General features: G+C 30.3%; 1 protein-coding gene across 2 annotated transcripts in view; it reads left to right on the top strand.

Moving 5' to 3' along the window:
* The window catches only part of LOC111634148 (putative uncharacterized protein DDB_G0289963), a 104,463-nt gene that overhangs the window by 80,805 nt on the left and 6,584 nt on the right, over positions 1–17,074 (top strand). The window contains exons 3-5 of one of the 2 annotated variants that reach the window (XM_023378856.1): positions 3,579–3,783; positions 8,093–8,202; positions 13,248–13,339. The gene's annotated coding sequence lies outside the window, so the exon portion shown is untranslated. The remainder of the gene's footprint in view (positions 1–3,578; positions 3,784–8,092; positions 8,203–13,247; positions 13,340–17,074) is intronic. The other variant, XM_023378857.1, reaches the window with a different exon arrangement.

Below are 17,074 nucleotides of genomic sequence, written 5' to 3'. Positions count from 1 at the left end.
TTCAGTGCATGTGTTTTGTACATTGTGAGTGTTTGGAATGGCTATGTCTATAATGTATGTGATTTTATTGTGTTTGTCAATGAGTGTGATGTCTGGTCTGTTGTGGTAAATTGTTTTATCTGTGATTATGGCTCTGTCGTAGTACATTTTGTGTGTGTTGTTTTCGAATACCGTTTGTGGAATATACTTGTAGTATGGTTCGTGGATGTCTAATAATTTGTGTTTGTTTGCAAGCTCTTGGTGTATTATATTTGCTACTTGATTGTGTCTATGTAAGTAATCTGTGTGTGCCAAGAGCTTGCACCCAGATGTAATGTGTTGTTGTATAATTTCTGGCATGATGTGACATTTTCTGCATGTGTCATTTATGAGTGTTGTATCTTTGAGCACTTCTATAATTTTTTTAAAATATTTCAATTTAATCCAATTTGTTCTATATTCCTCCACATGCCTTGCATAATTTGAAAAAGTCCATTCGAAGACTGAATCTTTGAGAATTAATCATACTTGATTTCTTTTTTGCCTGAAGATGGTGGCTGTAAGTTATCGAAAATACCAGCGAGTATGTCTTAATTATAAATCGTGTTTGTAACGCTGCAACACTGAGATGTCAATTATTTTATTTCATTGTTTGTGTGAAGTGTCTTTTTATGATAATAATGAGGTGCTTTCAGGCAAATGGAAAGAAAGTATCATTTGTTCCATCCACAAAGAAAAGCAAAGAGCTATGCAGTAACTACAGGGGAATATCATTATTGAATACAACATACAAAGGACTGTTGATGCTACTTCTCAGATGGCTAACACCTTATATAAAGAATGTCTTAAGAGACTATCAATGTGAATTTAGACAGAGTCGGTCAACCATTGACCAGATATTTTCCCTGAGACAGTTGCTGGAAAAGAAGTATGAGTACAAACAGGATGTACCAACTCTATGTAGACTTCACTAAAGCATATCACAGTGTGAATTACAAAGAACTGTGACAAATAATAGCGAGGTTGAGGCCGAAGTTTTAAACACAGAAACGTGTACATCGAACGTTCAGCGTCGCTTTCCTGTAAGGCTAGAAGTTTGACAATGGTGTTTGGAACATCGAGCATGATTCCACTGACTATCCAAACACCATTGTCAAACTTCTAGCCTTACAGGAAAGCGGCGCTGAATGTTCGACGTACACGTTTCCGCGTTTAAAACTTTGGCCTCAATCTCGCTAATGGCTGAATTTGTTGGAATACCCGAGAAATTAATAAAAATGACAAGTATATGTATGAGAAAAATCAATCAGCAGAGTCAGGGTTGGAAACAAATTGACAGAATCCTTTGAGATAACTACAGGTCTTAGGCAAGGAGATGTTCTCTCTCCCATATTGTTTAATCTAACACTTGAAAAGTTATTCACAAATTGAAACAGTGGTGAAGGAGAACTTCTAGTCTCTATCAATGGTCTCTATCAAGCATTGACATATGTGGATGACGTTTGCCTGATAAGTGTGACTTGTGAAGACTTAATAGAAAATCAACACTATTACTCTCAGAAGTAGAGAAGGTGGGCCTGAAAGTTAATGAATCAAAAACAAAGTATCTGCTACTATCAAGAGGACATTAGAGTGAGGGTGTTGATAACCTTCTGGTGGAGAAGAACACATTCAAGAGGTTCAGTAATTTCACTTCAGATAGCAGACAATAACAACTCTTTCACAACCATAGTGGACAATAACAAGTCATCACAACAAAACTTCCCTCAAGGCTTCACAAGGCTAATGTGTCATACTGTTGCTTGCAAAAAGTATTACAATCTAAACAAGTTTCCAGAAAGATAAAGTTAAGATTGTATAAAACCGTTCTGACCAGTGCTGCTACATGGCTGTGAAACATGGTCCATACACAGAGTCATTGAACACAAATTGCAAGTGTTTGAAAACAAAGTCCTCAGGAAGATCTTTGGACCTGTGCAGGATAATAGAACTGGTACATGGAGAAAGATGCACAATGAGGAATTACATAGCAAAGTTGATGACTACAATATCATACAAATTATAGCTGAGAGATGCATCAGATGGGCAGGACATGTAGCTTGTACTACTGACATGAATCAACATGTACACAGAGTGCTGACTGGAAAGCTTCAGTGTAAACAGTCTGTTGGACACCTTCCATTGCAATGGAAAGATGGATTGGAGAGGGTCAACAGAGTGGATGTACTGCCTGAATGGGATGCAACAGGCACTAGACAGAAAAGTGGAAGAAGATCATTGTGGCAGTTAATAGCTGAAGATGCTCAAATAACCATTGAATGAATTATTATTATTATATTTATTGAAACTAAGCATTATTATTTACAGTTCTAGTTTTTATTTCTGAAGAAATTATAATATAATAAGAGTATATGTATTCAGATGTTTAATAAACAGTTTATTTTCACAAATTTTATACATCAGAAGAGTTTTTGAACATATTGACAAACTCCTTTAGTATTGAAAATAATGATTTATGAATGATTGCTTACTTACAGTTAAACAAAAGTGTAATAGCACTTATGTAAAATGTTTAAGTAAACTTTACTAAATATGAAGATTAATCTACAAAAACAAAACACTGGGTCTTAAAGGCTAAAATCTGAAAGCAACAATGATGACACCTGGTTGGTAGGAAAGCTAGGACAAGGAAGAAAAAAACTATACTATCAGTTTTTATTAAAGTAAACCTGAGGAAAGGCACAAAATAAATTGAAAATTTTAATATTCTAAAATCGATGGGCAAGTTTTAGATAACACACATTCTTGCTTGAATAAAAAAAATTGAATAATGGAGTTTACACTTAAAAATTGTGAAATTTTTTACAGAGGATATCCCAAACCATGTTAGAGTGAAACTGGAAGCTATGTTGTATGGAGATATCCCCAATCTTTTAAACTGTGTTGTACAAAGGATATTTGTAGATGGTTTTAGTGTGGATGTAAAGGCAGCAGAAAACAGTTTTGTATGTAAGTTGTTTAACTGTGATAAAAATTAAAACTTATGAGACTAGATTACAAAACTGAAACCACAGTGGAGGGGTGATGCCAAACACATTTTCTGTAAATTATAAGTGGTTGCATAAGTGTTTAAACAATCGTCTGGGACTACTTGGAATGGAGCACAAATTTACATGGAATTTCATTTTATCTAATGTTTGCTGATATATGACTATCCCTGTGTAAAACAAGGCTGTACTGTATTATTTATCATTTGCTGTTAAAAAAATTTTCAATAATTTGTTGTATTATGTCCAATTAATAAATGAATATGAAGTCATTAAATAACTTAATAGTCAATTAGCATGGTTATCATAATTTTACATATCATTAAATATGTATTGTAATTATTGAATTTAGCCTTTATCTTTTTAGTCTTTCACAAATTTTGAATTGCCTCTTGATTTAATATATATTTTAAATGGTTTATTGTAAAGTTTAAAATTATTAATTAACCATTTATCTGCAGTCAGAAAAAGTATGATAATTTTTTTTATCTAGAAATATGATATATATCTGTTGTCCATATAATTCTGAATATATTTTTAATTATTTGATAGATTCATATTAAAGCTGAAATTTTGCAATGCTCTCTGGCTAATGCAACATGGCACTCTATGGGATGTGGATCATAGTATGGAAACTACTGATTTAGTTTTCTAGTTTGAGATGCAGATTAGTATTTATGAATGTTTAATATTATCAACATGCTCCTTCTTTGTATTTTAAAGCAACAATTTGAAAATGGAAAAGAAGACAAAAAATGTAAGTTTAATGGATTAAATGGGATGAATTTATTAAATTTTTTTAAAGTATTGTTTGTTTTCTATAATGTATATATGATTCTAAAATTAATTTTATGGAATGTCACATAGTAAAAATAACTCGTCCTATAGAGAAAATAGTGTTAGTCACTTAACATTTAAAATTTGTTCAGTTTTTCGAAACATTGTTTCTTCAAGCTTTTTCTCAGTACTATGCATATGTAGCTAGAACTATTTCTAAGATTATCAGCACAAAACCTTTCTCACTAATTTCTAGCCTTATTAACAGGAGCACAAACATTTTCGGCCTTCTTAATAGGCCTTCCTCGGGTACACTGTGGAGCGTCGGTTAGAAGAAGTTTAAATGCTGCCAATGTTTACCCAGGTATCGTCTTACCAGTGACGTCATCGTCGATGATAGGTGTACAATACCACGGGCGAAAAATACATACTTTTGGTAAAGAAGGGAGGTGTGCAGATGGGATACTTGCTAAAGTTGGGGAAAAGGTTTTAGAGTAAGCGCGCTACGTACAGGAGATGCACAATCACAACCCCACTAACCCCCTGTTGTGATTGTGCATCTCCTTTACGTAGCGCGCTTACTCTAAAACCTTTTCCCCAACTTTAGCAAGTATCCCATCTGCACACNAACTTTCGCCCTCGGTATCGTATACCTATCATCGACGATGACGTCACTGGTAAGACGATACCTGGGTAAACATTGGCAGCATTTAAACTTCTTCTAACCGACGCTCCACAGTGTACCCGAGGAAGGCCTATTAAGAAGGCCGAAAACGTTTGTGCTCCTGTTAATAAGGCTAGAAATTAGTGAGAAAGGTTTTGTGCTGATATTCTTCTCAGTATTAACATTGATGAATCAAAATTTAAAATATGGAAGTAATATCATTGAAATAACAAAAACAAAAAAACTAATATAAAATAATTTATAAACATCTCAATCATGAGAGATTAAAAAATCTAACAATCATCAGTATTGTTATACCGATAATGTTAGTTGTTAGGTTTACAAAAACCTTTGTTTTAAATTAATATATCTTTATTTTCACAAAACACACTAAAATACAGACTAGTTGATTGATGTAAATATTTAGTTCTGTTTGTGTTTTTATTAAGTTCATAATAAAAGTTTCTTTTAAAAACTAATAATTGTATTAAAAAAATTTGTATTAGATATTCAAACTTTTAGGATTTTACAGTTCAAAATAAACTAAGATCTGTATAACAAACACAAATAAACCAAAATCCAGTTCAATATGTGAAAAAATATAAAAAATGAACAAACATTTTGAATAGCTTTTAGTTATCATCATCAGGTTAAGAAAAAACAATGTTAGAAAATTGAACAAAACATTGAGTGTCAATTTTAAATAACGATAAGGTACCATTTGATTGGATGGTGAATAAACATTATTCATAAAATATTTGAGTATTTTTTTTTTGGCATGGAACGCATTATCATATTTTACATTAATTTATATAGGAAAAATTGTTTTGCTTTATGAGTAACATTCTGGAACAAATTATGCTCGTTAAATGAGGTTCCACTATATGACCAAGATTGTATAAATCCCTGGTAGTAGGTGTTTGTACTGGTGCTTAAAGTTCCTTGGAAACAGATATACTGTGGATTACATTTAAAAGCTACAGATATGTTGTTGGCTCTTGCTATTTCCATGTATCGGTACATTCATTTCAAATGTTGATTATCTTACTGTGTTGGTTGTATAGTTTTTTCTTGTTGCTATGGCTAGAAGCATGCAAGGAATAGAAACTGATGAGGCACTTGATTATCTTGTGATTAGGGATTGCAATTGCTGGATCCAGCACATTTTTCGGCCTGTTGGATCCAGCACTACGGATCCACAAATACTCAATTAACTTTCTAAATAATGATGCAAAAGTCTACATTGTCAGCCTTGCCGCTTTGCTACTCCCGCCGCCAAGCGATAGTGACATTGCCGTTCGGTGCGGCACGTGCTACACCACCTCTCTACACCGCACCATCTGCCCTTTTACCTCTGCTAATCTAATTGCCATTTGACTTTCCGCTCTCACTAAATAAAGTGTCTTTGCACGCTAAATAAAATAAGTAACTCCTATCCTAGTCCTGGTGCATAATTCTAATTTATGGTCGGTTGTGACGTCAATGAATCACGTGACGGAACGATTGCAGTTTAAACTGGCTGTAGAAGCTCTCTGCAGAGGAATTGAGTTTGATAACTGCTGACAGAACCCTGAAATTTATCTTAGACAAACTAAAAAGCCAGGACACAATCTTGAGTGCCAACCTTTCCAAGGCATTCCACAAAAGAATCAGAGAACGGCGTCTTATCGAGGTCACAGGGATGCTGATTTACATACAGAACCCGAAGAAGTATGACCGAAAAGTTAGAAAGCTTTATCTTTCACATGCAGAAAAAAATGTAAAATGTCAGGAGATGAAAAATATGCTGAATCCTGTAAATACATATGTAGTGGAACCAGCAGCAATGGCAGAGGATATTACAGAGGTGGAAAATGATGATCCAGATAACCTGGATTCCTTGAATTTCACATTGGAACAAGAATTAGAGATCCAACTAAAGTGTGAGAAAGAAAACTTCATGAAATGGAAAGAAACTAGTACTGAGAAGGATTATAAGTTACTAAAAAAGGAAATGGCTGTTTATGAAAGTGAGGGAGTCAGAGGTGAAAACTTATCTTTGATTTATCATTATTTGATGACAACGAAACCATAGAGGCAGAAAAGGCCTTCTCCGCAGCGTGATATATATGCAGTTCATTAAGAAGTAGGTTGGGAGACAATACCATCAATACCATTTGTTTCTTGAGATCCTACTTTTAGAAAAGTAAAAAAAAATAACAGAAGTGATTGATTTAATTTTATTTAATCCTTTAAAATACTTTGTTCAAGGCAAGACTAATATTTTATAACTTCTACTCTAATTTTATTAAGTAAGAGTTTTTAACTTTTATTCTATAACTGTTTAGTGGGCTAGGCTAGATAATTTAATTGTTAAAATTAGTGAGAAACAGACTACCTAGTTAGTTAAATAGTTAAGCCACTTAGCCACTGATTATCTGTCCTTACATTATTATAATATAATATATTAATATAAATTAATTAGTAGAATTACCTCTGCTATTATTTAACTTAAAGATTACATTATAATTATAATCTAACTAAACATTTAAAGTTAATTATCTCTATCTCAAGTGTTAAACCAAACCAAAGTTAAGTTTACTACCTAAATGTGTAAGAAGTTTTACTGATTTATAGTGACCAGTCTAAATAATAAAAGTTTCTTAAGTATTTAAAAAAATGTTTTATTTCTTTAAAAAACCCATAAATTTTGGATAGATAGATAGATAACTTTATTGCACCAAAAAAACATCCATGCATCCATGCATGGATTTTTGCTGGACCAACATCATTCCAGCTGAATCCAGCTGGAATGATGTTGGTCCAGCAAAAATCCAGCTGGATTAAAAACACTGCTGGATTGCAGTCCCTCCTTGTGATGGTAACCATGTTGATTAGTGATATTGTAGATATGTTTGAGCTCCCGAGCCCTGTCTTCATGTGAGATGTGGGATAAAGGCTCATCTAAACAGGCTCTAAAAACCACTATTTTAAATGTGAAAGAATCATGGGAAGCTGCTAGAATGTAAATGGGATGGTGTAAAGGTTTTCTGTAGACAGAGGTAGAAATATTACTTTCCAGAATGGAGATGTTGAGGTCCAGGAAGTGTACTGAAGTGTGTGCAAACTTTTGATGTATGCTGTTTAGTTATGTTGATATAAGTAATCAGTCTGTGCTAAAAGCTTACAACTCAATGTGATGTATTGTATAATTTCATGCATGATATGGCATATTATACAAATGTTGTAATCTGTACATGATGTAAATTGCACATTAAATATAATGTTTTATAATATTTATTTTAATTAATAATTTTCTATTTAATTTTTTGTGACCTAAATTATTTAGAATTATTTATGCCTGTATTACTTTAACAAGTTTATACTTTAGATTTGAAATTTTGAATATTCCAATGACAATGTTTTGATGACTTTTGTTTTGATTTTTCTAAATCTGAAAAAGTTTGAATTGTTTCATATATATATACAACTTTTTATTATATAATATTTTAAGTTATTTAATTTAATATATTAAATTTGAATGTTGATAAATTTTAAGTGAGTTTTTCCATAATATTTATAATGTTTACATAAAACATTTTAAGGTAAATTTAAGGGGAAAATAATTACTTCTTATTCTTTTCAGGATATATAGTCACATTTTGAAAAATATAATATACATTTCTTTTAATTGGCTGTATGTGCAATATGCTTTATGGATGAATGTTTTAAAACAAAATGAAAAATATAAAATAGGTAAGATTAACTGACTTTTTATAAGTTGTTTTAGTGTTTTTAATATAAAGTTTTAGAACTAAATAGTTTAGTTTATAATATATCAAGTACTTACATATTAAAATATAATAAATTAACTGAACAATGAGCAAATAAAAGGCAGAGTATAAATTGATTTGTAATGTATTTTGTTTTAGTGATGTATTTTATTTACATTTTAAATATTTGTTGTAGATTTTGGTTACAAAAATTTACAGTATAATAGTCATTTTGATTCTTTCCATATTGATAGCAGGAGACAAGATAGATAGAAACTAGATGGAAACTGAAGTGCTTAGGATCATTTTTATCATTTAGTATTATGTAGAAAATTTCAATAATTAGATTATTTGAAAGACCATTGATTAATTAGTAAATGGTTACAGTTTTTGTTGTTAATCATTAGCTAATTGTTTGGTCTTAACTGTTAAAAAGTCATAGAAAAATATTTGAATTTCTCTCTGTTTGAAGCTTACAACATCACAACATCTATGAAATGCATTGTTTTCAGAATAGTTGCAACTGGATGGTGTTATTTAACATTACTTAATGAATATTTCACTTTCAAAATATCATTCCATCACTTATGCCCTACACATTCTCACTCCATCATCCGTGAAAATAAAATTTAGACTGTCTATTCTTTTGAAAATATCTGCTATCCCATGCAAAGACTAATTATCAATTATAAGATTCAATTTTGAACATGTGCAAATCAGTATAGAAAATCCTTTATATTCTGAACTCTGTAATGTGAATCTCATTAATACCTCCAGTAGAAAAAGCCTGCTTGTTGGATTTGTTAGCATCATAACTGGATTTAAGTTGAGTAGACAAGAGTTTCTTTTCTGATGAATTCAGATTTGGCTTTTGAGTGATTGTTGATATTTTTTTAATTGGAGAGAATTGTGAGTACATTATTTTTCCTCTTGTAAGGAAATGAAATCATTATGGAAATAATAATTTAATACTTTGAATTATATTCAATGGATGTACTGATTTGCACATATTCAAAATTGAATCTTATAATTGATAATTAGTGTTTGTATGGGATAGCAGATATTTATTTTCATAAGATTAAACAGTCTAAATTTTATTTTCATGGATGATGGTGTGAGAATGTGTAGGGCATAAGTGATGGAATAATATTTTGAAAGTGAATTGTTAAATGACACCATCAACTGGATAAAATTACAGAAATACACAATGAAAACCAAAACTCCAGTTTAAAAACATAAATTTAATGAAAGATAATGTAACCTGAAGATGGTCGCTTAAAACAATTGAAAATGTTTATTTTTCATTAAATTTATGTTTTTTAACTGGAGTTTTTGTTTTCATTGTGTATTTCTTCAATAAATAGTATTTGGTTTACTCTCTTATTTCTAAGATTTTCTTGGAAGAATTATAATAATCTGTATGACTTTGCTGTAATTAGCTAATTATTGTACCTTTAACAATTGGTGAAGTTTAACTAATGCTAACATCTTTGACTAGGGTTAATGGATTATGCTCATGAGTTAATATTAACTCAAGCTGAAGATGTTAGTGTTATTTAAACTTCACCCACTGTTAAATGTGCATTGATTAACTTATCTGGGTAACCATAGTGACTAGTTCATCTTTATTTGTTATAATCTTCCTGTAGCTAAAGCCCAGTTGTTTTGATAAATGAGTTCTGTGACTAATTGCATTAAGTTTTCTTATTCAAAGAACTAATCAGTTTTGTATAATCTTTATATGTGAAAAGAATAATGACATACCATACTATTTTTTTAATTGTTAAATATAAAGAATATTTTTCTAATTTTTTCAATAACTATTGGCATAGTTTCAAATTTTATGAAACTTCATACATTCTAATTAGACAAAGACATTGATATGTTGAGGGAACTGAAGAAATTTTTTTTATAGATACATTTGTAAAAATTTTTAAAATATTGTGTTGTAAAAATAAATTATTTTATATTTGAATGTGGGGGGCGCTTCCGACGTTCGTCAGTGTTGGTGAGTTTTTTGAGAGAGCTGTTTTTGTTGAATTATAGTGCTTTGGATATGTTTGCTTTTACAAAGTGTTTGATTCTTTATCTTGGTTTCATCAAAGAATTTGATATATATTTATTATTACGTGCTTTATTGGTAATTGGAGGTATTGAATCTAATCCTGGACCGATGTCTCGTACTCCACCTTCCTCCCCTATTTCAAAGTCGTCCATATCAGTTGTTGGAAAACGTCAAAGATCTCCTAGTGAACCGACTTTGAAATCTCAGCGATTGGAAAAGTTTTTTNAGGCTGTTCAGATATATCAAGTAATTTAGTTTGATTGGTTAGTAGCCGCTTACTATTAAACAGTTTAGCCGATAAAAAGTATCTGGATTAGTACAGTTAAACATGCAGCAAAAGCTTCAAGATGGACAGATGTTGATGTATTTGTGCAGCACTGAATACAATGATGCACACAAGGAAGAAGTATATATTTCATTTGATTGCTTTTTATAAGTTATATAAACATTATGTTTGTTCTAAAGGCTGTTCAGATATATCAAGTAATTTAGTTTGAATGGTTAGTAGCCGCTTACTATTAAACAGTTTAGCCAATAAAAAGTATCTGGATTAGTACAGTTAAACATGCAGCAAAAGCTTCAAGATGGACAGATGTTGATGTATTTGTGCAGCACTGAATACAATGATGCACACAAGGGGAGAGTATTATAAGGGCTTAAGCTTTCCCCATTAACACAAAAAAGTTTTTAAATTTATTTATTTGAACTTTAACATTTCAACATGTTTTTAAAAACATTTGCATTGGCAAATGTGATTTATTGGACTGTCTTCAATGCGATTGTTGTGCACTTGTTAATAAAAATATACTAAGCATTCATGTATATTTAATTTTTGAGTTAGTCATCTTATGTGTACTTTTTGATCTGCTGCTGACTTACTAATGCTATAGGAAATATTGAACTAATAAACTTAACTAAAAGCAATCCTGTCTGGACATGTTTGGTTGGTTAAAGACAGTGGGAGCACTTTTTACTTGACCAAGAAAAATAGAATTGAATGGATTTACTAAATTAAATGATTTCACTAAACTGTTTGATAAATTTCACTTTCCACACATGGTAAGTTACTAAATTCAACTATTTGACTGAATTACTGAATATGTCTGAACAGGCCTTAATAGAGTGTAAAAAATCAATAAAGAATTAAGTTCAGGGGCTTTTGCATTTTCATTTGTTTTTAGGGATGTTTAGAAGAATATAGAATGCCATTATCATGACTTGAGTTATGAATGACTATGTTCTCATGGAAAGAAATGATAGATAAAGTTCTTTATTAAGGATTTCTATATACAAATGTTTAAAAGTTTACATAAGAAATAAAACTCTTTACAAGCTCATTCATATGTTTATCATTAGGGTGCAGTTGTCAAAGATTTTGTATTATTCAAATTGTTATTATTGTTAGTAATGATGAAACAAATGGTGACAATAAGTCATTTATTATTTAGTTGAAGCTGGATTAAAGTATGGGTAAAACCTATACATGAGTACTATTTTGAATTAATTGGTTAAAACTATATTATTGGTTAATACTATATTATTTATGTATTTGATGTATTACATTTACTATTCAAAGTATTAATATATACACAATTCACACACATAAACAGGAGCATTCTTTATGCACAAACAAGCAAACATAAACATTTATTTATATTTTTTATATATAATGTTTTTTTTTCCTATTTGTTATGGTTTTATTTCTATTTGCTGATGGTTAATCAAGATTTCATTACAATGTATAAAAATATCTTTCTCATGGGGTTTTTTCCAACAGATCGGTTGAACTTAGTGAGGGAGTTCAATTGTAACAGTTCTTAAATGAATATTGAACTTTTGATTTTGTAACTTTTTCAATATGATTTTTGTGTTAATTGCTAAATTTTGGAATATTTTTATTGAGATAAATTAATTTCAAAAAACTGTTGTAACAATTATTATAATTATGATTGCATTTTTCTGGAAACTGCACTTGAAATAAACCACAGTACTACTGCAAAGACCTTTAACATGTAGTAAATTTTAATTTCTCAAACATTTTCAATCATATTAAATAACCTTCTTTCAGGAAAGAAAGAAATCAATTTGAATTTAAAAAGAAGAACAATAGCTGGAATGTCTTCTGGAACAGGGTGATTTTGAATATTAAATGTTTAAATTGAAATTGGTTTCTTTCTGTCTGAAGAAGGTTGTTTAAAATGATTGAAAATGTTTGAGAATTAAATTTGAATTGCATGTAGTACTGTGTAGTAGTAGTAGTAGTAGTAGTAGTAGTAGTAGTAGTACTGGTACTGTAGTACAGTCTGTGAAATAGTACTATAGTTCTGATTATTATGCAAATTTATTGCATTGATGCTACAGACTATAAGCAACCATTTATTAGTGACTACAAAAAATTTAAATATTGTTCGTAGATTATTAGGAAATACTTAAATAAATAGTTTGTTTGGTAGCATTAAAGTATCAAAATCTTATTAAATACAACTACTGTCTTGTTAGTAAGTTTAAGTTTGTTAACATATCATCATTTTTCTGGTCAGCAAAAGTGATGAACACCATGATAAATAAAATGTGATTTTTAATTATCTTTATATGTTAAAACTAAAAATGTAGTACATATAATTAAACTGAACAAAATTTATTAATAGTTTGGAAGTGTTGTTGTATTACATGCATCCAGTTCAGGGTAGGATTTCTTTATTAATAGTTATTTAGAAATTATAGGTTAATGTTATTAATAGTGCTCATTAATGAATTTTCTTCAGTTTAATTATCTATCTTAGATCTTTAGTTTGTAACAATTCCAAGAAAATTAAAAATGATTTATTTTATTACCAGAAAAATATTTTTGAAACTGAGCTTATTCACAATTACTGAAGATTACCTTCCTTTCCATTGTTTTATATGCATAATAATGAATGGTAGCTTAATGTCTAAATATAATTAATTTTTTTACTGTGCAGCTCGTGTTTTGAAGTTGCAACCCGAATGTGGCCCACCCGTGCCAAAAGGTTGCCGATCCCTGATCAAATTAAACGAGTTGGAGAAAGCTTTGGTAAAGTAGCTACATTAAATTCTTTTAAATTTATTAAGAAATTAATATTATTATAATAACATCTTAACAAGAATATTTTTCTGTTGAATTAATTATTCTAATAAAGCAAAGTTATAAACTAACATCAATACACATCTATTAAATCAATGTTTTTCCTTTTAATTTTACTATTTGCTGATTGAATTGTTGAGCAAATTAATCTGTTTGATTACTATTGATTTTTTATACATTTTGTTACTATAGCTACTTTTTCTTTACATTTAAAAATTTTTTTAATAAAAACATATTAAAATTTTATGTTTTGATTAGTATAGTTTCATATGGATAATCTACAGGTTATTTGAATTTAAAAGTTAGTTTGAAAAAAGATGCTGGTTATGAATCTCATTCATTATGATTTATGTTATTTTTTTCTTTAACAAAAAAAATATTATTTTGCCAGTTTATTTCAAATTACTTTGATATTTCTATTGGTATAACTAATAGTATTGATTTTCTGAAAATTTCATTCCATGCCTTGGTTAGTTAGTTATTGATAGAAGTGTTTTAGATATTATTTATTATATGTATAAATAATTTACCTAAAAGTAATGCATACCCATTTTAATTCTAATTAAATAAAATGTTAATTTTCCTTGAACATCGCAAATATATGACATGAGAAAATTGAAAATATGTCACAATGCCTTCCTATTAGCTGAATTAAAATGGAAGTGGTCACTAGTGATGTTGTAAGACCTTGTCTCATTACTGATCTTCTATTTTGTTGTAAGTGTAAAAACATGTTTTGTGAATACCAAATGTAAAATATCATTAGTGTTTGGTAACTTTATGATATTATAGATCATAAGATACTATGTTGTATCTTATGATATGTTCATGATCTTAACCAAAATTTTTATCCATCTGTATTTGAAAATTCTAGTTTAGTTTTTTACTCATTTTTAACATTTTTAATTTTGTGATTGTACTGTCTTATTGTTTCATTGGAAGCCATACTTTTTGCAAGGATTCCAACAAAGGATTCCATGAAGCTACTCAGTGATCTCTTTGTTCTCTTTTTAGAGTATGAACTTAGGATTATTATAAGATTTTTTAATTCATGTTTTAATTGCATTAATTTCTAGTACTTGTTAAAAAATACAGAATAACCAAACATCCAGCAAAACAAAAAATTTTTAATCAGAAACAAGCATTTTCAATCACTTTTAGTGACCATCTTTAGTTTTACATCTAGGAACAACTTATAACAAAATTTACGAATTTGAACTAGATGGAACATTTATTTGATTGGTTATTGCCATGCTCACAGTATTAGTCATTCATATATCAATAAAAAATTTTATGTTATTTCAAATAAAGATTTCCATTGGTGATATTGTGTCAGCTTTAAAATTTATAGCCCCTGCATTTTTACTGGTTTTATATATTTTCATCTTTCCAGGTGCTGTAGGTAGGCTTTTTCTTGTATTAGTTGCACTATCTACATGGACCTAAATCTGATTGTCAGTTGCAAATACTGTCAATATCATTGTTGAAAGATCCTTCCTTACTGACTCGTCATATTCCTTTAATTGTATGTTTAAAGAATGTACCATGGCTCCAATATATTGTAACTTTTTCTCCTACTCTATTATCTGTTAATAAGATGGAATAGACTCCCAGTAGATTGTTTTACTTTTCTGAGTCTTTAGTATTTCTGAATAAAGAGTAGATGGAAGGATTTCTCCTGTACTCTATCCTGCATTTATTAGCCTCAGCTGTTTTGTTGTGGATGGTTGTCAGTTGTTTGATATTAATATATTTAACCATCTTAAAAGATTCCTTCTGGTTTTCTTCTTTAGTTGGCAATTGATGGCAATTCATGTCAATGGATTAATCCTCCAGTGGTTTTTGTAGAGTATGTGTTGTGCCCCAATTCATCTTATATAATTTAGTTCCTTTCACCTGTCCGCCATAATGGAAGAATGTATAAAGACCACTTTTGACTAGTGCTCAGAATATTACTGTTTTTAAGGAAATGGGTTATTTGATTCCACTGGTATGAATAGGGACCCGTATGTAGGTTTATGGAATACCTTGGTGTAGATATGGCCATCCCACCAGGTCAGGAGTATGTTGAGGAAGTGGATATTCAAAATAATCAACACCTAATTCGTTGCCAAGGGAGTTTATTTAAAAAACGAACGTTTTCGATCTACTTCATAGATCATCTTCAAGTTGAAAAAAACAAATATGGAATAACCACAAAGAATAGAACATTAAATTTAAAATTCAAAAATATCGACAACTGAGTAATTAAGTAAAATAATTAAAGTGTAAAAATACCAATTGTAAAAATAAATAACATACAACAATAAATAAGTAATAGTACAAGTTGTTAACAGTTAACAAAAATTATAAGTGCTCTCATAACGTGAATTGCGAATCAAGTCGTCATTCATAAGCCATTTGTAAGTCTTTTAATAGCAAACTTCCGTGCTGAGGGTAGGCCCTCTGCATCTCTGGCGTTTATACATCTATCATCAAGTTTCTTCTGTATATTTCCATTTTTTTGGCTGTCTTCGCTAAAGTTGGAGAGTGTATTTGCCTAATGATTTCAGCTTCTTCCCATCCAACTACGGAACCTTGGGCCTTGAGCCAGCTGGGCCAGCACAGTTGCGTTTGATTGTTTCCTACATCATATTTATGCTCTCTGACCCTTACCCCCAATTTCCTCGTTGTAACTCCTATGTACTCCTTTATTAATCCTAAGTGTTGGTTCTCGTACGGGATCTTATAAACTCCTGCTTTATCTTCTTTTTTAATATCCCTTTTATCGTTTCTTAGAATTTTAAATAAATTGGATGGGAAGAAGCTGAAATCATTAGGCAAATACACTCTCCAACTTTAGCGAAGACAGCCGAAAAAATGGAAATATACAGAAGCAAACTTGATGATAGATGTATAAACGCCAGAGATGCAGAGGGCCTACCCTCAGCACGGAACTTTGCTATTAAAAGACTTACAAATGGCTTATGAATGACGACTTGATTCGCAATTCACGTTATGAGAGCACTTATAATTTTTGTTAACTGTTAATGACTTGTACTATTACTTATTTATTGTTGTATGTTATTTATTTTTACAATTGGTATTTTTACACTTTAATTATTTTACTTAATTACTCAGTTGTCGATATTTTTGAATTTTAAATTTAATGTTCTATTCCATATTTGTTTTTTTCAACTTGAAGATGATCTATGAAGTAGATCGAAAACGTTTGTTTTTTAAATAAACTCCCTCGGCAACGGATTAGGTGTTGATTATTTTGATTATTAATTTGCCGAGTACGTTTTCTGTTTGAAGTGGATATTGTTATAGCTTTCTTGTTCTACCCACAGAGTCCAAAAGAGTTTTAATTAAGTTGTGTTAAGAATTCCTGTATGCTTGATTTGTATCCCCAAATGTTAGGAAGGAACATTGTGTACATATTGAAGGTATGACACAATGTGTTATTTGAATGGCAATAAAGGTTATTTTTCCAGTTAACGAACCAAAAGCTCATATAAGGAAACACAAACAAATTCACATCGTAAATTGGTTCAGTGTTTGTGTTTGATATATAGGTGTGGTGAGTAGTGAATTTTTTGCTCATATAAGGTGCCCAAAATTGGATTACCCATGGGGACATCAGTTTCTTGTAGATATTTTATGTTACATTTTCAGATTTAAAGAAAGAAGAATGGCATATAA

Source organism: Centruroides sculpturatus, unplaced genomic scaffold (genome assembly GCF_000671375.1).
Source record: "Centruroides sculpturatus isolate CEXI.00-Female unplaced genomic scaffold, Cexi_2.0 scaffold649, whole genome shotgun sequence".
NCBI classification, from domain to species: domain Eukaryota; kingdom Metazoa; phylum Arthropoda; class Arachnida; order Scorpiones; family Buthidae; genus Centruroides; species Centruroides sculpturatus.
Note: the sequence above shows the minus strand (reverse complement) of the source record. Positions and strands in the feature narration are given on the sequence as shown.